This window comes from Pinus tabuliformis, chromosome Q (assembly GCF_031772625.1).
Source record: "Pinus tabuliformis cultivar Carrire ecotype Pingquan chromosome Q, CPIR1, whole genome shotgun sequence".
Taxonomy (NCBI): domain Eukaryota; kingdom Viridiplantae; phylum Streptophyta; class Pinopsida; order Pinales; family Pinaceae; genus Pinus; species Pinus tabuliformis.
In genome coordinates, this window is record NC_142296.1 from 5,653,880 (window position 1) to 5,681,744 (window position 27,865).

Below are 27,865 nucleotides of genomic sequence, written 5' to 3' on the forward strand. Positions count from 1 at the left end.
AATCTTATTTTGTGGAGAAAGGTGGAAATTATTATTTTAATGAAGAATGGCGAAAAAGTAATATTTTATTAGTGGAAGGTGGGGACCACCAAGGGAGAGGACTAGCAATTATAAATAGAGCTTGGAGGCCTCCATTTGGTATCTTTGATCATTTGACAATTCAACATTAGTTCTCTTGAGCTGCTTAGCCAAGACAACCATGTTGTTCAACACAAGGAATTTTCGAGCGCGAATTCCACCCTCATTTCGGAGAACTTCGAGTGTCTCCCTAATGAGGCGATTTGGGGAGCTCAATTTAGAGTTTCCATTGGGCATATTTGCAAGTTATTTCAGCTGGTATGTTTTTCTTCCAAGGTGCAGAAGTGGTTCAAATTGCTTGTGGGAGATCAATTACGAAGAAGTAGAACATCGAAGGATTTGTAGGGTTTTTCCCCTAATTTAGCCGAAGATTTTGTGGTGATTAGCAGGGTTGAGTTGAGAGAATTCTTGGGGCCGAAATTCTACATTTCTGGAAGTGCACAGGGTTGGAGGAATAGAGGTTGAGGAGAGATAAAGGTCAGAGATTGGAGGTATTCAAATCAAGGGAGAATTTAGCTGAAGTTGGGAGAGATTTCCAATGGTGGATTTGGGATTAATTCAACAGTATTAGTTTTGTGGGGCGTTTTCTGGCCAAATTGGGCAATTTGCACTTATTGGGGGTCACCAGGGATTGGTGGATTTAGCCAAAACCCTTTCTAGATTTTTGTGGGTTTATTAAGAGGAGTCTATAGATAATTTTACAGAATTTTTCAGGTGATATTCGGCTCTGAATTCCTAATTCTTATAGTAGGGCGAATTGCTAGTTAGCTGGGGAATTTGCACCATTTTGTGGGTTCAACTTTGGCTTTGAGATAGGCCAAACCCCTTTTAGGTTTTTCTAGGTTTTGGGCAAGGAGCACTCTCCTAATTTTATAGAATTTTTTGGGCACTCTAGAGTGGGAAAATCAAGGGGTGAAGTCAAGAAGCGGTGCAGTTTTGGAGCAGCGACGCAGTTTTCTAGAGGGGTTTGCTATTATAGTTGTTGAGCTTTCTTGTATTCATCACCTGGTGCTTGTAGCTTGCCTTGTGCAGGCCCTGGTGCATTTTCTCCAACTCATTTGTACCACAACACTATTATTAATAAAATCTTGGCAAGTTTGTGGATTTGGAGATATTTCATTGTAAAATTTCCATTAGGAATATTACAAAAACCTTGGCAACTTCTTTCATAAGAGATTTAAGGTCAAAGGATATATGAAAAGAAGTTCCTTTGATGGATTTTTGAATTACAAATTTTGCGTAGTTACATAGAAAAAGGAGTTCATAAAAGATATTGCACTTCTAACATGACACAAGATAAACCCTAATTTCAGAAAATAACATACAAAATGGAAGAAGATAACATTAAACTTGCACAATTCAAGCAATAATCACTTCATTAATCCACAAGATAGTCTCTCTATGCAAAAATTTCCTCTAGACAATTTGCGCCACTATTCATCCATTGCACCTAAGAGAAGAAAAGAAAAGATCTAGTACACACTCACTCAAGAAAAGAGAGATGAGTGTGTGATTTTGATCCAATAAAAATGACTTCCCTCTTTATATATGAAGGAAACCAAGTCATTTTGCATTAATTTACAATGAAAAAGTCGTAAAAGTTGTTATAGTATGGCAATGATGATTTCATATTATTAATAATATAATCAAGTTGTAAATAATAAATTGTTGGAATTTCAAAGTCTATCTGTTAGAAACCCTTCATGTACTTTCTGATTTATTTCCTCCTACTTGTTCTGTTAATTAACAAGTTATTTACCATGTCAATATTGAAAATAAATACAAGTACATGCTCGACACATACAGATCATCAACTGAAGGGAAAACAAGCACACAAGTGACACTGTTATTTTTGGACTAATGTCCCCGAAAAAACCCAATGTGGGAAAACCGGTGCAGCTATCTGAGGGTTTTATTATTAAGCAGTTTTAGAATACAATCTGGGTGCTAGAAATGGCTCACCCAACAGAGAATGCTCTCGGCAGTAGTACCTCTTAGTCGGAAACAAATATTCTGGCTAAAACCTCGAATGTACAATCCCACAGCTCTCAGCTCCAATCTGCCCCACGAAATCTCCCAACGTCAGCCTCTAGGGTCTGTGTCAGCCTCTTTGGCCCAACGTCGCCCCAACTATCCCTGCGTCAGCCTCTAGAGGCTCTACGTCAGCCTCTGGAGTCTCTGCCTCTGCGTGGCCTCTGGCTGCTTCTGCGTGGCCTCTGGCTACTTCTGCGTGGCCTCTAAATCGCTTTGCGTCAACCCTCTCCCAACTTCTGCACTAATGCTCCTAGTACCCTCTTTGCCTCTCTGCTTCTGTATTCGCTGCCCCTCAGCTGCAACTCTGATCACTCCTTCGATTTCCTCAGCAAGCCCTGCCCCAGAAAATCGAATTCTTGATCAACTCGGTGTGTTCTCTGAGTGACCCTCAAGCCTCCACTTATACTTTTCCCGTTGACAATTCAACAGCCGAGATTAAGTCCCTAATCAACGACTAAGATTAACTCTGGCTTGATCCATGACTTTTGGACCCCTCTAACGCAGTTTTATATTAATTCACATTAATATTTTATTTTCCCTAAGTTTATACTTAGAGACTCCATTAAAAATATTAATTATTTTAATATCTCCCAAATTGTTTAGAATTTGCCCAGACCATTTTTGGGTATTGGAGAGCTCATGTGCTTTAGCCTCTCCAACAATTTTTGTGGCTAGAGCACATCTGATGCTACCCCAAATCAACACTTCCTTTTAAAGAGGATTGTGCTCTAGTAATACTCTTCACTGAGCATCACCCTGATCATCTGGTATTGGTCTTGGTGCTAATGCTAGGCGTGCTGCCCAATATCCTCTGTACTGCTGCATCATGTACTGCTACCCATGGCCCTGCCACTGCCACTGCTGCATTCATACGACAACCCCTCATCATGCTGCATCGTGCTGCCCATAGCATTGCCACTGCTAACTGCTGCACTGCAACTTAGTTACTGAGAAGTAAGTAACTGCTCTCCCAACTCTGACATCTCTGTCAGGCTAGAGACGCCCTCGATGCTAAAACTTCCTCTGTCGCTAACAAGTGCCCCTTCTCTGACCTCTGCGCTATTGCAACAACTCCATGCATCTCTCACTGCTGCCTCACGCTGTCCTGTACTGTAGTTCCCTCGGTCGCTCCATCCTCATTCGTCTCTACTGACATCCGCCAGTACTACTACTCTTCGGGGCTCCTGTAACAAGGTATAATCCAAGAGGCTGGGTACCTCGAGGATCCTGCCCCTCATCGCCTGTAGTCCATTTGATTACAGCTTGATGTCTCCCCACTTCTTCTCAAGTGGCATGTGAGCACTCATGGCACAGTCATTATCTGTCTCCACTTCCTTCTCCACCCTTGCTGGTGCAACCTTGGTCTTGGAAACCTCTCCCTTGCTCTTCTTCCTCGGGCATTGGCTCGCATAGTGACCCAGCTCCCCATGGTGGAAGCATTTGATCTTGGAGAGGTCCTTCTTCTTCCGTTTCTCCTGCTTTCCCTCAGATGCTAGGGCAACATCCTCCTCTTCCTCCTTCTGATTCTGATCCCCTTGCCGCTGCTTCCCATCTTGCTCAGCGTTCTGATCTCTTCTTGGCGAAGAGCTGCCCACAGTTCCTCCCAATCTGGAAGGGTCGACCTGGCCAACATGCTATGGACAAACACCTCCCAGTCTTCTAGGACTACGTGCAGGGTTTTCCTGTAAGAACTTTGAATATTTTTAACAACTATTCCCTGTGAACATAATATGAAATAACAGAATATTATAGCCATTGCAGAAACAGTAAAGGCTTCTAAAATTAAACATCATGAGCCTATGATAAAATTTCCTGAATTTTATAAATTTAATTGACAGAACCAATGAGAATACTTACCTGTAATCGTACAGTTGATGATGCCTCAAACTGCTCCTGCTTCGGTTACCAAAAGACCGAAACCACCCAGCCATACTGAGTAGAACCTCGCTTACTCAGTCCACTAAGCTTCTCAGTTGAAGCATACTGTTCCCCCGTGCCCAGAAACCTCAAAACAAGCAAGGCTCAATTGTTTCTCATGAACTCTGTGTACCAATTTTTCCTCCTGTTTCTCCCCCTCTCCAAATTGTTCTGCTCCTCATATGCTGTTTCTTGGTGGTGGTCACTCCCTCCACCTGCAACATAATGCTTCACCTTCTCGTGACACCTTTCCCATGTTACGTGATATAAATATTCCGCTTGACCTTCTCGTGACACCCTTCCCATGTCACGTGATATATATATATTTCTTTTTTAAAGGTATATTGAATTTTGATTTAATATCCTTTTGTTTGTTTTTAATATAATACTTTATCTTTAATTTATTTTATTATTTTATTAACTGATTAATATAATTTATTTTTATTTATTTTATAGATAGGTCATTATATGTCCTCACTATCAATTCTTGATCCGGCGTGGCCCCTATGGAAGTCAGTTAATCCCGGATATCCTTCAATCGACCGAGGAGGGTGTCGATCTGTTCTCCCATCTGCATCTGGTATGACCGCAGTGATTTTCTAGTGACATCTTCCTCTGCACGGAAGTACGCTGGTACAATTTCTTTAGGGCCTCCCACATATCATTTGCTGTGTCCTTTTGGGCAATATGTGGTACTACATGGTCCTTGACCCCATCAAGAATGATGCTCTTGGCCCTCGCCATTGCCTCCTCGTACTTGTCATTCTCAACCGGGTCAACTGGGATCGCTATCGTCTTCAAGGCGAAGTGCTTGAGACGATACCTGTCTAGAACGGATAAGATTCTAGTCTTCCAGACTACGAAGTTTGAGGCTCCATACAACTTGTCCTGGTCTCTTACCCCGTTCACTGCCATTTCGCTGCTCCTCTACTTCCCTTTTGGAAGTTCTCAGCGTGACTCCCTCTGAGCCTCGATTTCTCTCCTGGAAACCCCTCTACCAATGTCGAGATGCCCCCACTCCGATCATTAGTGCAGCTGCACCACTGATGTGGATTTCTTAGTTAGAAATCCTCGGCAGCAACTCCCTCGTCTTTGGTCTTGCCCTGTTAGGTACTGTTCTAACCACAGTACCCCACCAGCTTTACTCCGCAACTTACCCACAACCTCCTATGCCTTAGCAAACTGAAGTTTAAAGCTTCTAGGCTCTATGCAATCCCAGCACCAGCAAAAATCCGCACCTCTTGGCCACGAGCGTTAATCCTTCCTGACTAAGAAAGATGACCGGGCACTGCATAGGTCAGGTTTGCTACCTTTTGCCACGAGGTTGATCCTCTTCCCGGCCCAAACTTGAAGACGCAGGCACTGTGTCACCCATTGCGTCACTCGGGACAACTGTTTCTGTTGGTGCTGCTCTGCTGGCTGATGCCCTCAGTTCTCCTGTGATCTGAAACCACCCTCTGATACCATGTTGGAATTTCTAAGTCTATCTGTTAGAAATCCTTCATGTACTTTCTGATTTATTTCCTCCTACTTGTTCTGTTAATTAACAAGTTATTTACCATGTCAATACTGAAAATAAATACAAGTACATACTCAATACATACAGATCATCAATTGAAGGAAAAACAAGCACACAAGTGACATCATTATTTTTGGACTAATGTCCCCGGAAAAACCCAATGCGGGAAAAACGGTGCAGTTATCTGAGGGTTTTATTATTAAGCAGTTTCAGAATACAATCTGGGTGCCAGAAATGGCTCACCCAAGAGAGAATGCTCTCGGCATTAGTACATCTCAGTCGGAGATAGATATTCCGGCTAAAAACCCCGGATGTACAATCCCACAGCTCTTAGCTCCAAGCTGCCCCATGAAGCGTCAGCCTCTAGGGTTTGCGTTAGCCTCTCTGGCCCAGGGTCAGCCCAATGTCACCCCAACTAGCCCTGCGTTAGCCTCTAGAGGCTCTGCGTCATCCACACTAGCTCTCTCTGGCACTGCGCAGCTTCTGGCTGCCTCTGCATGGCCTCTGGCTACTTCTGTGTGGCCTCTAGCTGGCTCTGCGTCAACCCTCTCCCAACTTCTGCGCTGATGCTCCCGATACCCTCTTTGCCTCTCTGCGTCTATATTCACTGCCCCTCAGCTGCAATTTTGATCACTCCTTCGATTTCCTCAGCAAGCCCTGCCCTAGAAAATCGAATTCTTGATCAACTCGGTGTGTTCTCCAAGTGGCACTATCTCTGCCTCTCTGTCTCTCAGTACTCACTACCCCTCAGTTGCAACTCCAATCACTGATTCTATCTCTCTTAGCAAACCTCGCTCTAGAGAATAGAATGACTGATCATCTGGTGTACTCTCCAAGTGACCCTCAAGCCCCCTCTTATACTTTTCTCGTTGACAATTCAATGGCCGAGATTAAGTCCCTAATCAACAACTAAGATTAACTTTGGATTGATCCATGACTTTTGGACCCTTCTAACACAATTTTATATTAATTCACATTAATATTTTATTTTCCCTAAGTTTAGACTTAGGGACTCCATTAAAAATATTAATTATTTTAATATCTCCCAAATTGTTTAGAATTCACCCAAACCATTTCTGGGTATTGGAGATCTCATGCGTGTTAGCCCCTCCACCAATTTTTGTGGCTAGAGCACATCCGATGCTACCCCAAATCAACATAAATCATTTATTTAATGTATATAATTAGATAAATGGTTATTAATAAGTTGACCGCTTAGAGTGGAATCTCTTATATATATATATATATATGACACCATCTTATGTAATATGAAATACATTGAAATAATATATCTCTTATTTATTCTCTCCCCTATCTCTTCATTAGTTTAATGCGTAGTCTAGCCTAAGGTTTGCGTGGAAAACTTTGGAAATTCTGACACGATTTTGATAATATCCGGTGGAAATTTTTGGAAATATGGGTTACGACTGTCAACCTTCATGATTTTGGGTGCCCTAGGGGTTTTTGATAGTGTTGAATCCATTTCTATAATAAAAACGATTCAAACACTCCCACTGTCATAGTTTTTGGGAAAAATGACCAAATTCAGAGAAAAAACTGGTCATTCTTGCCAAATTGTCGCAACGCCTTACGTTAACATGGTACCGGATCAACTCAACTCTACTCTAACTTAGGGCATCTTCAAAGATAGTGTCAAGGCAAAGTTTGACACAACCACTTGGATAAGGACATAGGATTGGAGAGAATAAATTCAAGAAATTAGTGTAAAGACACTCATGCAAATTAATTAAGGGAATTTGTACGACAAGAACCCTTGTCAAACCGTATGACAACTGCAGTGGCATATTAAACTCCAATGGCCACTTAAAAAAATTCGTTTGACTCTAATTGTATCGTATGCGTTCGTACAAAAAGTAACAAAATTATAAAAGTATGGATGATTGCATTACATTTGATAGCGACTCACAAGTATAGTGAATTAAATTCGTACTTTTTTGGATGATGGCAGGTCTATACAATGAGTGGTATCACAATTAAAATTTGACGGTAGATGACTATTGAGAGAAATTTGCTGAACGCAAATAAGCAATGTGTATGTGTGGCGACTTTGGAAAGTTGTACAAACCAGTGATTAATTAAATCTGTATGGGGTTGGTAGCTGTTCCGTATGACAACAGGCCAATTATTTTTGTGCGTATTTTGTACTACAACAATAGGCAGTGAAGATTGATCGAACACACAATGGAGGAGCTAATAATGGTGTATATGAATGAATGAATGATATTTTAACATCCACGAGACTAAAACTAGTCTATGGGACCCCAACCTCCCTGTTTTTCGCCTTTTGCAATTCAGTCCTTTTCTTATTCAAACTGATGATGAGATGGCCCAACATTCTAACAGTCCCCTTGCAGAAAAGACAATTCCAAGGGACCAATGCTAACATATTGCCATAAATGTCCGCGATGTCTTTGAAAACATCACATTCCAAAATGAATTGTTTTTCCGATTCCATTGCCCCAGAATTGCAAAATGTACGCACCCTTTCTTCCCAAGCTTCTTTAGGTCTTTTCCACCGTCCCATTTCACACCGAAGTTGATGCGAGTTAGTTCTTAATTGAGCAATAAGAATCTTTGCTCTCCATGAAATGCTAGCTCTAATGTACTCGTTTTGTTGGAGATAACAAGTGGGGTTGAATTCCTCAACATAGTACTTCTTTCCGCCCAACTCTTTTCGCCATATACGCTTATGAAACTTCTCCATAACAAAATTCTTTAACCCCTTTCTATTTGAGGGACAAACTTTGAGGTAGGTATCCCATTTTTGCATCAATTTGTTGTGTTGTCTCATCCATGTTTTCTTTCTTTCACTCATGCCTACAACATAGTACTTCTTTCCGCCCAACTCTCTTCGCCATATACGCTTATGAAACTTCTCCATAACAAAATTCTTTAACCCCTTTCTATTTGAGGGACAAACTTTGAGGTAGGTATCCCATTTTTGCATCAATTTGTTGTGTTGTCTCATCCATGTTTTCTTTCTTTCACTCATGCCTACATTGAAGATAACTTTAGGCCATCTACCTACTCCCAGTTGTTGAGTTGTGGTAGCATCGGATGTGCTCTAGCCATGAAAATTGGTGGAGAGGCTAAAGCACATGAGATCTCCAAGACCCAGAAATGGTTGGGGAAATTCCACCCGGCTAGAGAGATATTAAAATAATTAATATTTTTAATGGAGTCCCTAAGTCTAAACTTAGGAAAATTAAAATATTAATGGGTATTAATATAAAATTGGGTAAGAATGTTCTAAATGACATGGATCAAACCAAATCTAATCTTAACCGCTGATTAGGGACTTCATCTTGGCCGTTGAAGACTCAATAGAAAAAGTATAAGAGGAGGCTTGAGGGTCAGTTGGAGACACACCAAGATTGATCAGTCAATTCGATTTTCTGGAGGAGGGTTTGCTGAGAAAATTCGAACAAGTGATCTGAGTTGCAGCAAGGGGCAATGAGTGTATAACGGAGAGGCAGAGATAGTATCGGAGGGCCAGTGCAGAGATTGAGGAGGCTACGTAGAAGCCACGTAGAGGCCCAGAGAGAATGCGTAGAGGCTAGCAGGACCCGCGTGGGTGACGCAGAAGGCCAGAGAGTCAGCGCATAGCAACAGAAGCCTGACGCAGGGGGTTTCAGAGTGATGCAAAGCGTCAGAGAAGCGCCAAAAGGTTTTTCGTGGAGCAGACTTATCGAATATGTGCTTCCGAAGAGAGGTATTACTGCCAGATTGATTTCTTTGTTGGGTGAGCCAGTTTGGCACCCTAGTTGTGTTGGAATTTCTAAGTCTAACTGTTAGAAACCCTTCATGTACTTTTCTGATTTATTTCTGCTTACTTGTTCGGATTAATTAACAAGCTATTTACCATGTAAATACTGAAATATATACAAGTACATGCTCAACACATTACAGATCATCAACTGAAGGAAACAAAACAAGCACACAAGTGACACCGTTGTTTTTGGACCAATATCCCCAGAAAAACCCAATGCGGGAAAACCAGTGCAACTATCTGAGGGTTTGATTTATTAAGCAGTTTTAGAATACAATCTGGGTGCCAAAATCAGCTCAGCCAACTGAGAAAAAATCTTGGCAGTAGTACCTCTCAGTCGGAGACAGATGTTCCATCTGAAACCTCAGATAGTCACTCCGGCAACTTCACAACTCCATTCTCCACCACGAAACCCACTGTCAGCCTCTAGGGACACCTTCAGCCCTTTCTGGCCCAGCGTTTGCCTAGCGTCACTCTGGCTTGGCCTGCGTCAGCCTCTGGAGGCACTGCGTCAGCCCTTTAGCCCTCTACGTCACTCTCTGCGTCACTCACTGCGTAGTTCCTGGTTGGCTCTGCGCGAGCCCTGGCTGGCTCTGCGTGAACCCCTGGCTGGTTCTACGTCCCTCACTCTCGGCTACTGCGTTGATCCTCCTGGTGCTATCTCTGCCTCTCTGCTTCTGTATTCACTGCCCCTCAGCTGCAACTCTGATCACTCCTTCGATTTCCTCAGCAAGCCCTGCCCCAGAAAATCGAATTCTTGATCAACTCGGTGTGTTCTCCGAGTGACCCTCAAGCCTCCACTTATACTTTTCCCGTTGACAATTCAACAGCCGAGATTAAGTCCCTAATCAACGACTAAGATTAACTCTGGCTTGATCCATGACTTTTGGACCCCTCTAACGCAGTTTTATATTAATTCACATTAATATTTTATTTTCCCTAAGTTTATACTTAGAGACTCCATTAAAAATATTAATTATTTTAATATCTCCCAAATTGTTTAGAATCTGCTCATACCATTTCTACATATTGGAGATCTCATGTGCTTTAGCCTCTTCACCAATTTTCGTGGCTAGAGCACATCTGATGCTACCCCAAATCAACACTCCCTCTTAGCGAGGACTGTGCTCTAGTAATACTCCTCACTGAGCATCACCCTGATCATCCGACGTCGGTCCTTGTGCTGATGCTAGGCCTGCTGCCCAACATCCTCTGCACTGTTGCATCATGTACTGCCACCCATGGCCTTGCCATTGCCACTGCTGCATCTGTACAACAACTCCTTCTGCATTCGTGCTGCTGTCCATGGCCCTGCCATTTCCACTGTTTCATCTGCACTGTAATCCTTCTCATAATGCTGCATCGTGTTGCCCATAGCACTGCCACTGCTAACTGTTGCATTGCAACTCAGTTACTGAGAAGTAAGTAACTGATCTCCCAACTCTAACATCTCCGTCAGTTCTGCTACTCCTCTTTGGGGCTCCCGTAGCAAGGTATAATCCAAGAGGTTGGGTACCTCGAGGATCCTGCCCCTCATCTCCTGTAGTCCGTATAACTACAGCTTGATGTCTCCGCACTTCCTCTCACGAGGTGCATGAGCACTCATGTCACAGTCGTCGTCTATCTCCACTTCCTTCTCTGCCCTTGTTGGCATAGCCTTGGTCTCGAAGGCCTCTCCCTTGCTCTTCTTCCTTGGACACTGCATCGCATAATGACCCAGTTCCCCACAGTGGAAGCATTTGACTTTGGAGAGGTCCTTCTTCCGTTTCTCTTGCTTTCCCTCAGATTCTAGGGCAACATCCACCTCCTCCTCCTTCTTGATTCTGATCCCCTTACTACTGCTTCTCGTCTTGCTTAGAAGCAAGACTTCTGATCTCTTCTTGGCAAAGAGCCACCCACATTTCCTCCCAATCTGGACCGGTTGCCCTACCTAGTATGCTCTGGACAAACACCTCTCAGTCTTCAGAGACTACGTTCAAGGTTGTTCTCACCATCAATTCTTGATCCGACGTGACCCCTATGGAAGTCAGTTGATCTCGAATCTCCTTCAATCGACCGAGGAAAGTGTCGTTCTGTTCTCCCTTCTGCATCTAGTATGACCGCAACTGTTTTTCTAGTGACATCCTTCTCTGCACAGAAGTATGTCGGTACAATTTCTTTAGGGCCTCCCACATCTCAATTGCCGTGTCCTTTTCGACAATATGTGGTACTACATGGTCCTTGACCTCGTCAAGAATGATGCTCTTGGCCCTCGCCATTGCCTCCTTGTACTTGTCGTTATCAGCTAGGTCAACTGGAATCGTTATCGTCCTCAAGGCGAAGTGCTTGACACGATTCCTGTCTAGAACGGATAATATTTTGGCCTTCCAGACTACGAAGTTTGAGGCTCCGTCCAACCTGTCCTGGTCTCTTACCCCGTTCACTGCCATCTCGCAGCTCCTTTACTTCCCTCCTGGAAGTTCTTGGTATGACTCCCTCTGAGCCTCGATTTCCCTCCTGGAAACCCTTCTGCCAATGTGAAGATGCCCCCACTCCAATCGTTAGTGCAGCTGCACCACTGATCCGGATTTCTCGGCTAGAAATCCTTGGTAGCAACTCCCCCCTCCTTGGCCTTGCCTTGTTAGGTACTGTTCTGACTACAGTACCCCACCAGCTCCACTTTGCAACTTACCCACAGCCTCCTAAACCCCAACAAACTGAAGGTTAGAGCTCCTAGGCTCTGCGCAATCAGGCACTAGCTGAAGTGCTCCCCTAGCCAACTGCGTCAACCCTCCTGATCTCTGTGTGGCTCTGCGTGAGTCTTTTTTGCCCTCCTTAGTCTCTACGCTGGCCTCTTCCCGGCTCAATCTTGATGACGCAGGCACTGCGTCACCCCTTCCTTGCTGCTACTCTGCTAGGAACAACTTCTGTCACTCGGGACAACTGTTTTTCTACTGTTGCTGCTCTGCTCAGTTGATTTCCTAAGTTCTCCTGTGATCTGCAACCATGCTCTGATACCATGTTGGAATTTCTAAGTCTCACTGTTAGAAACCCTTCATGTACTTTTCTGATTTATTTCTGCCTACTTGTTCTGATTAATTAACAAGTTATCTATCATGTAAATACTGAAATAAATACAAGTACATGCTCAAGACATTACATATCATCAACTAAGGAAACAAAACAGGCACACTACTTACACTGTTGTTTTTGGACCAATGTCCCCAGAAAAACCCAATGCGGGAAAACCAATGCAGCTATCTGAGGTTTTGATTTATTAAGCAGTTTTAGAATACAATCTGGGTGCCAAAACCAACTCACCCAACAGAGAAAAAATCTCGGCAGTAGTACCTCTCAGTCGGAGATACATGTTCCAGCTGAAACCTCGGATAATCACTCCGGCAGCTTCACAACTCCAATCTGCCCCACGAAACCCCAGCGTCACCCTCTAGGGACAGCATCATCCCTTTCTGGCCCAACGTTTGCCCAACGTCAGCCTCTAGGGACATCGTCAACCCTTTCTGGCCCAGTGTTTGCCCAACGTCACTCTAGCTTGGCCTGCGTCAGCCTCTGGAGGCACTGTGTCAGTGCTCTGCATCACCCACGCTGGTCCTCTGAGGCACTGCGCAACTCCTGGCTGCCTCTGGGTGAGCCCTGGCTGGCTCTGCATGAACCCCTAGCTGGTTCTACGTACCTCACTCTCGGCTATGGCGCTGATTCTCCTGGTGCTGTCTCTTCCTTTCTGCTTCTGTATTCACTGCCCCTCAGCTGCAACTTTGATCACTCTGTCGACTTCCTCAGCAAACCTAGCCCCAGAAAGTCGAAATATTGATCAACTCGGTGTGTTCTCCAAGTGACCCTCAAGCCTTCTCTTATACTTTTCTCGTTGACAAATCAATGACCGAGATTAAGTCCCTAATCAACGGCTAATATTAACTCTGGCTTCATCCATGACTTTTGGACCCTTCTAACACAGTTTAATATTAATTCACATTAATATTTTATTTTCCCTAAGTTTAGACTTAGGGACTCAATTTTTTTAATTATTTTAATATCTCCCAAACTGTTTAGAATTTGCCCAAACCAATTCTGGGTATTGGAGATCTCATGTGCTTTAGCCTTTCCATCAATTTTTGTGGCTAGAGCACATCCGATGCTACCGCAAATCAACAAATTGTACTCAAGAAAAGATGTTTAATAATTAAATCCTTAGAACTGTTGCACCGATTTTCCCAAGTTGGGTTTTTCTGGGGACGATTGTCCAAAAATAACGGTGTCCCTTGTGTGTGTCTGTTATTTCAGTTGATGATCTGTAGATGGTCGAGACTGCGTTTTTGTTTATTTTCAATATTTATATGGTTAAATAACTTGTTAAGATATATACAAGTAGGTGAAATAAACCAGATAATGTAGGAAGAATTTCTGACGTGTTAGACTTAGAAATTTCAACATGGTATTAGAGCGTTGCAGATTATAGGAGAGCTAAAGGCACCAGCTAAATCAGAAAAGTTGCAGCAGAAACAACTATCCCGAGAGACAAAATTGTTCTTAAGTAGAAGGCAACAGACAAGGAGTGACGCAGAGGGCCTGCGTCATGATTTCGAGCCAGAGAGAGGGCCAATGTAGAGGCAGAGAGAGGTTCACGAAGAGCCACATCATCCTACTCAGCTAGGTAGGCTTGACACAGTTGGCCAGAGGAGCGATTCAGCCTTGCCAGGATTGCGCAGAGCTGAGAGGCTCAGTTTCTTCAGCTGTTGGGGCCTAGGGAGCTGTGGAAAGATTGTGGATTGTGAAGCTGGTGGGGAGTTGTCACTGTCAAAGCAGAACAGTACGTAATGGGACAAAACCAAGGTAGAGGGAGTCGCTACCCAGGTGGATTTCTATCCAAGAAATCCAGATCAGTGTTGCAGGGGCAAAGGGGATTAAAGAGAAGTAGTTCGACAGTTGGCAGGAGGATTTCCAGAGGGGAATTGAGACTCAGAGGGAGTCGAGGAGAGGATTTCCAGGAGGGAAATCAAAACTTAGAGGGAGTCTAAAAGAGAACTTCAAGGAGGGAAGTAGAGACTCAAGGGGAGTCGAAAAGAAGAGCGGAGATGGCAATGAACAGACTGAGGGATCATGACAGGTTGGATGGAGCATCCAACTTTGTCATCTGGAAGGCCAGGATACTGTCTGTTCTGGATAGACATCGCATCCAGGCCTTTGCCTTGAGAACCGTGGCTATCCCAGTCGAACTAGTTGATAACGAAAGGTATGAGGATGCAATGGCCAAGGAAAAGTGCATAATCCTTGATGGGGTCAAGGATCATGTAGTTTAGCATATTATTGAGAAGAATACAGCAAAGGAAATGTGGGATACCTTGACATCATTGTATCAAGGCACTTTCGTGCAGAGCAAGATGCTATTGGAGAATCAACTGCGGTCGTATCAGATGCAAAAGGGGGATTAGATAGATCTATTCCTCAGTAGGTTGCGAGAGATTCGGGACCAACTTACTTCCATAGGGGCCACGTCGGATTAGGAGTTTATGGTGAGGATCGCCCTGAACGCAGTCTCCGAGGAGTGGGAGACATTCGTCCAAAGCATTTTGGGCAGAGCGAATCTTCTAGGTTGGGAAGAGATGTGGGTAGCTAAGAAGAGATCAGACGACTGACCAAGGGGGGAAGTAGCAGCAAAGTAGGTTGAATCAAGAAAGAGGAGGAAGAGGATGCGACTCTGGCATCTGCGGGACAACAGGGGAAGAGGAAGAAGAAGGACATCTCCAAGGTGAAGTGCTTCCATTGTGGGGAGCGGGGTCATTATGCAACCCAGCGTCTCAAGAAGAAGAATAAGGGAGAGGCTTCTAACTCCAAGGCAGCTCTGGCTAAGGCGGAGAAAGAAGTCGAGGCTTATGATGACTGTGCCATGAGTGCTCATGCACCTCTAGAGAAGAGGTGGGGTGACATCGAGTTGTAGTCAGGAGGACTACAAAAGATGAGGGGCAGGATCCTTGAGGTACCCAAACTCTTGGATCATATCTAGCTAGGGAGCCCTAAGTGAGAGTAGCAGGATGACGGATATCGGTAGAAGCAAGATGCGGATGGAGCGGCAGAACAGTGCTAGAGTGCAGGGATCTGTAGTAGTGCAAAGAGGGTTGCAGCAGTGCGAGAGGCACAGAGGAGGTTGCAACAGTTCAGGAAGGCACAGGGGTGTTTGCAGCAGTGCGAGAGGCACAAAGTTGTTGCAGCAGTGCAGCAGTAGCATTAGGAGGGTTTCTAGCCTGACAAGGATGTCAGTGGTTGGGTAGACCAGTTGTTTACTTCTCAGTAACTGAGTTGCAGTGCAGCAGTAGTAGTGGTAGTGTTATGGGCAACATGATGCAACATGATGAGAGAGAGTTGCAGTGCAAATGTAGTGTTGGGAGGAAGGACCAACAGCAGCACGGATGCAGAGGGAGCTGCAGTACAGATGTAGCAGTGGCAGTGGTAGAGGATTTCCAGGAGGGAAATCAAGACTTAGAGGGAGTCTAAAAGAGAACTTCAAGGAGGGAAGTAGAGACTCAGGGGCAGTCGAAGAGAAGAGCAGAGATGGCAATGAATGGACTGAGGGATCAAGACAGGTTGGACGGAGCATCCAACTTTGTCATCTGGAAGGCCAGTGTACTGTCTGTTCTGGATAGACATTGCATCCAGGCCTTCGCCTTGAGAAACATGGCTATCCCAGTCGACCCAGTTGATAACGAAAGGTATGAGGATGCAATGGCCAAGGCAAAGTGCATAATTCTTGATGGGGTCAAGGATCATGTAGTTCAACATATTTCCGAGAATAATACGACAAAGGAAATGTGGGATACCTTGACGACATTGTATCAAGGCACTTCCTTGCAGAGGAAGATGCTACTGGAGAATCAACTGCGGTCGTATCAGATGCAAAAGGGGGATTAGATAGATCTATTCCTCAGTAGGTTGCGGGAGATTCGAGACCAACTTACTTCCATAGGGGCCATGCCGGATCAGGAGTTTATGGTGAGGACTACCCTGAACGCAGTCTCCGAGTGGGAGACATTCATCCAAAGCATTTTTGGTAGAGCGAATCTTCCAGGTTGGGAAGAGATGTGGGCAGCTCTTCGCCAAGAAGAGATCAGACGACTGACCAAGGCGGGAAGTAGCAGCAAAGGAGGTCGAATCAAGAAAGAGGAGGAAGAGGATGCGGCTCTGGCATCTATGGGACAACAGGGGAAGAGGAAGAAGAAGGACATCTCCAAGGTGAAGTGCTTCCATTGTGGGGAGCTGGGTCATTATGCAACCCAGTGTCCCAAGAAGAAGAATAAGGGAGAGGCTTCTAACTCCAAGGCAGCTCTGGCTAAGGCAGAGAAAGAAGTCGAGACTGATGACGACTGTGCCATGAGTGCTCATGCACCTCTAGAGAAGAGGTGGGGTGACATCGAGTTGTAGTCAGGAGGACTACAAAAGATGAGGGGCAGGATCCTTGAGGTACCCAAACTCTTGGATCATATCCGGCTATGGGAGCCCTGAGTGACAGTAGCAGGATGATGGATGTCGGTAGAAGCAAGATGCGGATGGAGCGGCGGAACAGTGCTAGAGTGCAGGGATCTGTAGTAATGCAGAGAGGGTTGCAGCAGTGCGAGAGGCACATAGTTGGTGCAGCAATGCAAAGGGAGCTTAAGCATCAGAAGGGTTTCTAGCCTGACAAGGATGTCAGTGGTTGGGTAGATCAGTTGCTTACTTCTCAGTAACTGAGTTGTAGTGCAGCAGTAGCAATGGTAGTGTTATGGGCAACATGATGCAACATGATGAGAGAGAGTTGCAGTGCAAATGCAGTGTTGGGAGGAAGGACCAACAACAACACTGATGCAGAGGGAGCTGTAGTACAGATGTAGCAGTCGCAGTGGTAGAGCCATGGGCAGTGGTACAGGAGGCAGTAGTGCAGAGGATGTTAGGCAGCAGGCCAAGCATCAACACAGGTACCGGTGCCGGATGACCAGGGTGATGTTCAATGATGGAACATTACAAGAGCACATTCCTCGCTAAGAGGGAGTGTTGATTTGTGGTAGCATCAGATGTGCTCTAGCCATGAAAATTGGTGGAGAGGCTAAAGCACATGAGATCTCCAAGACCCAAAAATAGTTTGGGGAAATTCCACCCGGTTAGAGAGATATTAAAATAATTAATATTTTTAATGGAGTTCCTAAGTCTAAACTTAGGAAAATTAAAATATTAATGGGTATTAATATAAAATTGGGTGAGAATGTTCTAAATGACATGGATCAAGCCAAATCAAATCTTAGCTGTTGATTAGGGACTTAATCTTGGCCGTTGGAGACTCAACAGGAAAAGGATAAGAGGAGGCTTGAGAGTTAGTTGGAGACACACCAAGATTGATCAGTTAGTTCAATTTTCTAGAGCAGGGTTTGCTGAGAAAATTCGAACAAGTGATCTGAGTTGCAGCGAGGGGCAATGTGTGCATAGCAGAGAGGCAGAGATAGTGTTGGAGGGTTAGTGCATAGATTGATGAGGCTACGCAGAGCCAGTGGAAGCCACGCAGAGGCCCAAAGAGACTGCGCAGCGGCTAGCAGGGCCTGGGTGGGTGATGCAGAAGGCCAGAGAGCCAGCGCATAGCAACAGAAGGCTGACGTAGGGGGTTTCAGAGTGACATGGAGCCTCAGAGAAGCGCCAAAAGGTTTTTCGTTGCACGGACTTGTTGAATAGCTGCTTCCGAAGAGAGGTATTACTGCTAGATTGATTTCTCTGTTGGGTGAGCCAGTTTGGCACCCTAGTTGTACTCAAGAAAAGCTGCTTAATAATTAAACCCTTAGAACTATTGCACTGATTTTCCCAAGTTGGGTTTTTTCGGGACGATTGTCCAAAAATCATTGTGTCCCTTGTGTGTTTGTCTGTTATTTCAGTTGATGATCTGTACATGGTCGAGATTGCATTTTTGTTTATTTTCAGTATTTATATGGTTAAATAAATTGTTAAGAAATAAACAAGTAGGTGAAATAAACCAAATAATGCAGGAAGAATTTATGACGTGTTAGACTTAGAAATTTCAACACCAGTTGCTCAATTCTTTTTAGATATCTTATAAGACGCACCATAGCAATTGCTTTGATGGGAGCTGCTCCTATTTCACTCAACATTATCTCATAAGGAACCAAACTTTTTATTTTGAACTTGCTCATGGTCAAGTGTTTTTGAATTTTCTCAATTTGTTTCAATTTTGAGACGGGGGGTACTACTATCCCATAATTCACACCCATATAGTATCATTGGACAAACTAGGAATAAAAAAGGTACTTCAGTCGTTTTCCAATACCATAACTCTGCTGCTCTACATCTTGTTTTGAAGAGCATATTGTAGTATAAAAGGCAATTGAGTAAAAAGGTATATAAAAAAACTTAGTTATGGAGCCAACAATCGTGTAGTATAAGAGGTAGTTGATGAAAGAAGTATATATAAAAAAAGACTTATAAGGCTATTGGTTGAGTTAAAAAAGGGTACACTATTTTTATTTTTTATTTTAAATATAAAAGGGCAGTAAGGTTATATTTTTTTAATTAAAGAAAGAAAAAGGAGCAACAAAGGTTTTTAATTTTTAATTTTTTCTTCTTTATTTTTTTAAGTTTTTGATTGGTAGGTTATGTGAGTCTTGGCACATTTAACTTGTGCCTTGAGTAGTTGCGACCCAGGGGCAACTAAGTAGTCAAAATCACTCGGACATTGCACTTGGCATGGACCACACCAACTCTTAGTATGGTTGAATGTTTGCCCACAGAGTTTCAAACCGGTGACCTTTCCACCACATAATGCCTTAACAAAACACCCTGGCATTGGCTACTCTATGCCCCGTGGGCTTCTTTAATTTAATGATAAGGTGGATTGATTTTTTTCTTTTTGGGAGTTATTGGTTTTTGCAAAAAGAAATGGTTGATGTTAATAACTTTATAATGCCAAAATGTCATAAATTAAATAGTAAAAATTTTCCCTCCTGGAAACAAAAACGGGAACAAATTTTGACTTACCATGACTTGTGCCAATGTTAATAAATTTATAATGTCGAAATCTCATAAATTAAATGGTAAAATTTTTCCCTCCTGGAAACAAAAAATGAGACAAATTTTGACTTACCATGACTTGTGGGAAATTGTTAGGAGAACAATTCCAAAGCTAGAACTCATGACCATTGACTACAAAAAAAATAAGAATGCATTACTTCTCTCACTTTTACCTTGGATGATGGTATTCTTTCTCACATTCATGGTATCCTTAGCATGCTTTGCTTCATCTAGAAGATTCTTTAACTCTGGTTCATGTGACAGATTTTCCAACTCAACCCCATTTAATTGCTCTTTCTCACTTAATGGATTTGTAAATCGTGCTCCCATTATGTCTATCATTCTCATTACGTGAGATCGATCTTGACTTTGGTATCCAATTAGGAAAATGCAAAGGGACTTACTACTTAGAATGGTATTCAAATCCCTAACAGGTTTGTATAAAATCTTGGTAGAGTCAACAAGCATCCCCATGTCTAAGGCATCCCCAACCCGTAAGTTGGTAACCAATGCATTTTTATCCTTTTTGGCAGCAGCGCAAATTGGGTCATCATATGTAAGCTTATGTACCATGATATGAGTGCAGCTTGCATCATAACGACCCACATTGTATCCACCATCATCTAATGTAATGTTTTGATCATGGTTTTCTTCCTCCTCTTTCCCATAATCCACTTTTTCTTTTTCAAACATGTCCTCTTCATAATTATCTTCACAAATATCTTCTTTTTCTTCTTCCACATTTTCCTCTTCATCATCTTCAATGTCTTCTTCATTGTCGCTATTATCTTCCTTATTATCGATTTCCTTTCAACATGCTCTAACTTTTGCAAATGATTTTTCTAATCACTGAAATGCTTCTTGAATTTCACTACACTGCTCAACGCACTCAGGGCGTGAACGTAATGGTACATTGTGCGGCAAACAACGTACAAAGACTCTCATGATTATATTGTGCACCATGGCTCTGATACCACTGAAGCATAAAAACTAATAGCTTGTTGATTGAATGTAAAAAATACACAAGACGTATTTTAAAATAATTTATTATATATAAAAATGTATAAGTGATGAATGTTTACAATGAAGACCAACATATATATACCTAAGCAGGTGTCATTTCGTGACTGGGCATGTCTTTTAGACATGCCTTTTCACTTAACTTAATGACTATTTAACCTAATCAATATTTGATTATTTACTATTTACATTTATTTTATTTATTTTACTTGTTATGAATTATATTCAAAACATAGCCCCTTTCTTCAAAAGCTTTGTCCTCAAAGCTTGTTGTCGGTGGTTTCCTTCAGTTTGCATTTCTCATCTCAGCATATGTAACTCGATGCCATTGACACCTCTGCCTGTATAATTCACTTGGTAACACTGTCTTGAATCCAGGGTTTTTACTTTTTTATTATTTTTTTTATAACTCTAATTTTATTATTATTTTTAATAGTTGTCTTAAAGCTAGGGTTTCTCTCTCCATTTTAATTTTAATTTTTTATTTATTTTTAATGCTGATTTTTTTTTAAATATATATAGATATAAATATTGAAATCTTTTTCTTTCTTTTCTTATAATACAAAAGTTTTTTTTTATTTTTTTATTTTAATTACTATTTTTTTTAATAATTAAAGTGTATTAATTATATATATACAATATAATTAAATTAAACTTATGTAGTGCTCGAACGACTATGTCTGACCGTTTGACCATCACGCCGAGTCGGAGAGGTGTCTGGACGGGTTTGATAGCCGAGTTGACCAGCCATCTTTGGTGCCCGATGTGACTGGAGCCGAGCATAGGTGGACATTGTAGTCGGTGGATGAAATCCATGACGGATCTAAACGATGAAAATCCTATGTTGGAAACTTTGATGACCCCACCCGTGTCCTGGAAATAGTCATCGACCAACAATGCAGCGAATACCGGGGACGCTTCGCTCAACACGAGCTTGTGGGCCCATATCTGTTTCGTGTCATTGTCAAGCAAGAACGTCACGTCGAAGGGTGAGCCTACATTGAGTGGTGGTTGAGGCCAAGAAAGATTGGGCAGCGCTCTGTTGAACTGATAACTGAAAGCTTTGTCGACTATCTGCTTAGCGTCAAGGTTATTGGCCAAAGCATGATCATGCAGAAACTGCCTGGACCGACATGCGATATTGTAGAGCGCGTCGGCTGCTTCCTCCTGCTGGGCTTCATTGGAAACCCGGCCGTAAAAATTAAAAGAAATCTCCAACAAATTGTGGTACACAAAAATAGCTCCAAATTTATTAGGGTTTGCCAACACCGCTAGCGCATCAGCACAAAATAATCCAACCTCGTCCTCTTCGTCGGCTTCCCTGGCAGCTAGAACCAGACTCTTGGTGCTGGTTTGAGATTCTCTGAGTGTGGGCTTTTCATCTCTGTAATTATTATGGTTGACATTTGAGTCTCTGCTGGTGGGTATTCCATCACTAATATTTTCAATTTTGTTAGATGCCCAACCTTCTAAAAGTGTAGAGTAAAATTGTTGTTGGCTTATTAATGAAGGATGATCCTTTGAATCTAAATCTGCTTTTAATTTTTCATCAGCAACCTTCTCTTTAGATGGACTTTCAACATGCAGAGAATGAACCCTTGAAGATTTCAACGAGGGAACATCCTTGAACTTCATTTTTTTCTTTATCTCCTTAGCATGCTTTGCTTCATCTAGAAGATTATTTAACTCTGGTTCATGTGACAGATTTTCCAACTCAACCCCATTTAATTGCTCTTTCTCAATTAATGGCTTTGTGAATCGTGCTCCCATTATGTCTATCATTCTCATTATGTGAGATTGATCTTGACTTTGGTATCCAGTTAGGCAAATGCAAAGGGACTTACTACTTAGAATGGTATTCAAATCCCTAACAGGTTTGTATAAAATCTTTGTAGAGTCAACAAGCATCTCCATGTCTAAGGCATCCCCAACCCATAAGTTTGTAACCAACGCATTTTTATCCTTTTTGGCAGCAGCGCAAATTGGGTCATCATATGTAAGCTTATGTACCATGATATGGGTGCAACTTGCATCATAACGACCCACATCGTATCCACCATCATTTCATGTAATGTTTTGATCATGGTTTTCTTCCTCCTCTTTCCCATAATCCACTTTTTCTTTTTCAAACATGTCCTCTTCATAATTATCTTCACAAATATCTTCTTTTTCTTCTTCCACATTTTTCTCTTCATCATCTTCAATGTCTTCTTCATTGTCACTATTATCTTCCTTATTATCGATTTCCTTTCGACATGCTCTAACTTTTGCAAATGATTTTTCTAATCACTGAAATGCTTCTTGAATTTCACTACACTGCTCAACGCACTCAGGAGGTGAACGTAATGGTACATTGTGCGGCAAACAACGTTCAAAGACTCATGATTATATTGTGCACCATGGCTCTGATACCACTGAAGCATAAAAACTAATAGCTTGTTGATTGAATGTAAAAAATACACGAGGTATTTTAAAATAATTATTTATATATAAAAATGTATAAGTGATGAATGTTTACAATGAGGACCAACATATATATACCTAGCAGGTGTCCTTTCGTGACTGGGCATGTCTTTTAGACATGCCTTTTCACTTAACTTAATGACTATTTAACCTAATCAATATTTGATTATTTACTATTTACATTTATTTTACTTGTTATGAATTATATTCATAACAATTTCCCTTCCATTCTTTTTCCCAGTTTTGCTACAACAGTTTGCCTGTCATTTTGTTTACATTTTTTATTTATTTTTATAGTAGTCCTGGCTCAATCAAGGGCAACAAGGAAGGGGCAAAAAAAGGGGAGGAATATCCCTGTTGGTAATGCCCCCACCCTTTCAATTTCATTAGAGTCTTGCTAATGTTCCATCTGTTGGAAGTGGGGTTGCAACAACAACTTCAAATGTTGAGAGAAATATCAATTTAACAAAACAAAAAGCTCAAGAAAGTAGGTATCCCTTGTGGAAGTATGTTACAAGAGATAAGGGTTAGACAGTAAGTGAAAGGGAGGAGGCAATGTTCTTTGGAAATGCAACTTTTGCAACACTCAATTCAAGAGCACCTATTTCCGTGTGAAGGCACATTTGTTGGGCTTACAATCTTGTGGAATTGGAGCATGTTTAGGGGTGATTGCATCTAGGAGGAAAGAATTGGAAAGAAAGGCCAATGTTGGTGTGGCAATGGTGGCTGCATCATCTAAGAAAAACAAGGATGAAGATCCCCTTCCATTCTCTAGGAAAAGCAGTGCCATAGCCGGTTATCCATTTGGGAGTTCCGGTGGGGTGCAAATCAAGCAGCAAAAAGGAGGGCACTTGGTCCAATGGGCAAGATATTTCAGCAAGAGAGGCGAGAAGAGATTGATATCACCATTGACTTCTTTTTCTATCTCAAGGTCACAGTGACGATCTCAATGAAGACAAGAGACCTCGTTGACATGATGAAGAAATAGTAATCAAGATCTCAATGATGCAGTAATGATGGCCTCAATGGTGCGGCAATGAGGATGATCTTAGCAGTGACAGAGGAGAGGATTGGTATCTTGGTCTTGGAGTGGCAGAATGGGTCAAGGGTCATGGTCTTGGTATTCGTTAATTGGAATTTTTATAAGAAGAATTTTATGCGGGTTTTCCTCTCCAAGAGGGAGAGGTTTTGGCCCTGGCAGAAAGCCAAATATCTTGTGTTCTTGTCTCTTTGTTTTGATAGCAGTTTGATGAAGTAAACACACACTAATAATACAAAGAAGATCAAGCTAAGATAAATTGTAAAAACACTTCACAAATTGTTATCATGTTAAGAAGAATCACTTTAATTCTGAATGCCCTAGATTCTTCATCATGGTATCAGAGGGAGTGGTTGTAGTCTAAGAAAGGGCAGAAAAGGGACAATTCAAGGATCAAGTTTTAAGCAAAGCATTCAAAGATCAAACCCTAGATCAAGGAAGCAGTTTACAAGAACAGTCTACAACAGCAAGGGTTTTGGAGATCAACAGTCTGAAGATGAAACATTCAGATCTCAAGATACATGGCAACAACTTTGGCGACTCCCACAGTTTTGGTCTATGTCATATCACAGTGATCTCAATCATTTCACGATGGTATGATCTCAACATACCAGTGATTGAATCCCTTCTATAAAGAGAACAACCTTGACAACTCGGATTCCCGAAAGCTTGATGATACATACTGAAAGGCATATAGAAGCAGATCATCTACAACATAGTGTTCAAGAATGGGTCTCACTACACCTCTGTCATAGTTTGTATGGACAAATACTCGATGTAGAATGAAGGTGTTCGTTGACACAGCCATAATAACACTAACTGATGGGTCTGTATACATCATGACAAGCAAAAGTCGATGCTGCATACTACAAGGTTCCTTATGTAGCCCAATTATATCAGCAGTTTGTTGATATATAAATCAAGATAGCTCGAAGGCAAAGAAGACAATCTGCCTATCAAAGATCTTTGTCGAAGGAAGCATCAATACATCTGCTCCAACTATTGCCAACATGATCAAGGTGAAGATTTCATCTTCACATCTCAAGTAAGTATTTTCATTAATCATTTTTCTTTGAAATGACTTCATGAATGCAAGGAGATCTATAGATAAGTTAAGTTATCAAAGGTCCTTGCATAGAATAAGAAGGATTGATAGAATCCTTATGGAGAAGAAAACTCAGTGAATAGGTCTCCTTTGAATTCATGAGAAGGAATCCTTAAAAGTCTTCTCATCTCTATGTAGCAAGAAAGGAGACAAATAAGAAATATATGAAATGCTAGAAGAGGTACTCTCTGAAATGCAGTAAAGAAGGAATATCTTCATGAGATCTCAATTGCAAGATCTGGGAAAAATGATGAGAAGATAATCATCATTGATATTGATATTGATAAGCAAGGTAACAAATGTCCATGAACAAATAGGTTACCTCAATCAACAATTTGTGGTCTCTATGCCAGATAGAGAAAGACAAGTTGAAAGGACTCAAATATGTGCAGAAAGGAAAGGGAAGGTTGACAAGACAGAATAGTACTATGGAAAGATTATGGAGAGGAGCTCATATCGCCAGAAGGGTGGAGGAAGCTGAAGAAAAGGACCAAGGAAAGAGGGAGTAGCAAACCTCTACTATGAGTGAGATGGTGTCCCTCACAAAAGGGTCCTATCACAAGCTCCAAATCTTCTGCAGATATGATCATGATAATAAGATGCATCGTGGCATCATGGAAACAAGAGCTCGTATGGGAATCATGAAGGACATAGCTCTTGGGAATCTCATTGGACATTAAAGGAAGGAACAAGAAGTCAAAAGGGAAAACATTTGCTAAATGGAGACATGCAAGATCCTCAATATTCTCTGATAGAAACCTCAGCGGAGGATCCACTAATCTGGGAAGGTAGCAAGTGTTTCATCAGGAGATCCAACTTTTAGAATTCATGAGATGATGGTTCGATGACATGAGAAATGAAGCAGATCAAGGGATTGAAGATCTTTTTAATCAAGGAAGCTGTTGGAAGAAGCCTAGATAACCTATGTTGGAATTTCTAATTATAACTCGTTAGGATTCTTCTTGTACTATCTAATTTATTTCTTCCTACTTGTTGAATTACTTAACAAGTTATTTACCATGTAAATACTGAAAATAAATACAAGCACAGTATCAACATATACAGATCATCAACTGAAAGTAAACATGCACACAAGTGACATTGTTGTTTTTGGACTAATGTCCCCGGAAAAACCCAATGTGGGAAAACCGGTGCAACTATTTAGAGGATTTTATTATTATGCAGTTTCAGAATACAACCTAGGTGCCAGAAATGGCTCACCCAACAGAGAATGCTCTCAGCAGTAGTACCTCTCAGTCGGAGACGGATATTCTAGCTAAATCACCGGAAGAACGATCCCACAACAACAATGCAGCTTTTACTGCTCTGCGTCACTCTGATAAGGGTTGTTTCACCCTATCCGACTCTCCAGATCCTAGTCTATCCCACGAAAAATCTCCCAGTGCTGCCTCTAGGCTTTGCGTCAGCCTCTCTGGCCCAGCGTCAGCCTCTCTGGTCTAGTGTAAGCCTCTCTGGGCTTTGCGTCAGCCTCTGGAGCCTCTGTGTCTCACACATTGGCCCTTCTCTGGCTATGCGCAGCTCTTGGCTGCCTCTGCGTGGCCTCTAATTGGCTTTACGTCAACCTCTCCCTGCTTCTGCGCTGACCCTCCCGGTACTAACTCCACCTCTTTGCTATGTATTCATTGCCCCTTAGTTGCAACTCTGATCACTCACTCAATTTCCTCTGCAAACCCTGCCCCAGAAAATCAAGTTCTCGATCTCACTTGGTGTGTTCTCCAATTGACCCTCAAGCCTCCTCTTATACTTTTCTCGTTGGTCCATCAACAACCAATATTAAATCTCTAATCAACGGCTAGGATTAGATTTGGCTTGATCCATGACTTTTGGACCATTTTTGGGTCTTGGAGATCTCGTGTGCTTAAGCTTCTCCACCAATTGTCGTGGCTGGAGCACATTCGATGCTACCCCAAATCAACACTCCCTCTTAGCGAGCACTGTGCTCTAGTAATACTCCTCACTGAGTATCACCCTGATCATCCAGCATCGGTCCCTGTGCTGATGCTAGGCCTCCCTGCCCAACATCCTCTGCACTGTTGCATCCTGTACTGCTGCCCATGGCCTTGCCACTGCCATTGTTTCACTTGTACGACAACTCCTTCTGCATCCGTGCTACTGCCCATGGCACTGCCATTGCCACTGCTGCATCTGTAATGCATCCCCTCTCATCATGCTGCATCGTGTTGCCCATAGCACTGCCACTGCTAATTGCTGCACTGCAACTCAGTTACTGAGAAGTAAGTAACTGATCCTCCCAACTTTGACATCTCTGTCAGGCTAGAAACACTCTCGATGTTGAAGCTCCCTTTGTCGCTGACAAGTGCTCCCTCTACTGACCTCTGCATTGCTGCAACAACTCCATGAATCTTGCGCTGTTGCCTCACGCTGTCCCAGGACTCCTGCATTGTAGCACCCTTTGTTGCTTCATCTACATCTATCTCTACCGACATCTGCTAGTCCTGCTACTCCTCTTTGGAGCTCTCGTAGCAAGGTATAATCCAAGAGGTTAGGTACCTCGAGGATCCTGCCCCTCATCGCCTGTAGTCCGTCTGACTACAACTCGATGTCTTCCCACTTCCTCTCAAGTGGCACATGAGCACTCATGGCACAGTCGTCATCTATCTCCATTTCTTTCTCCACCCTCGCTGGCACTGCCTTGGTCTCAGAAGCCTCTTCCTTGCTCTTCTTCCTAGGGCACTGGTTCGCATAGTGACCCAGTTCCCCACAGTGGAAGCACTTGACCTTGGAGAGGTCCTTCTTCTTCCGTTTCTCCTGCTTTCCCATAGATGCTAGAGCAGCATCCTCCTCTTCCTCTTTCTTGATTCTGATCCCCTTACTGCTACTCCT

General features: G+C 42.5%; 1 protein-coding gene and 1 pseudogene across 3 annotated transcripts in view; both read left to right on the forward strand.

Annotated features, from left to right (window-relative positions):
* The window catches only part of LOC149217998 (PHD finger protein ING1-like), a 280,739-nt gene that overhangs the window by 171,101 nt on the left and 81,773 nt on the right, over positions 1-27,865 (forward strand). The window lies entirely within an intron of this gene.
* Positions 23,576-27,865, forward strand: part of LOC149217999 (protein VTE6, chloroplastic-like) — a 33,428-nt pseudogene continuing 29,138 nt past the window's right edge.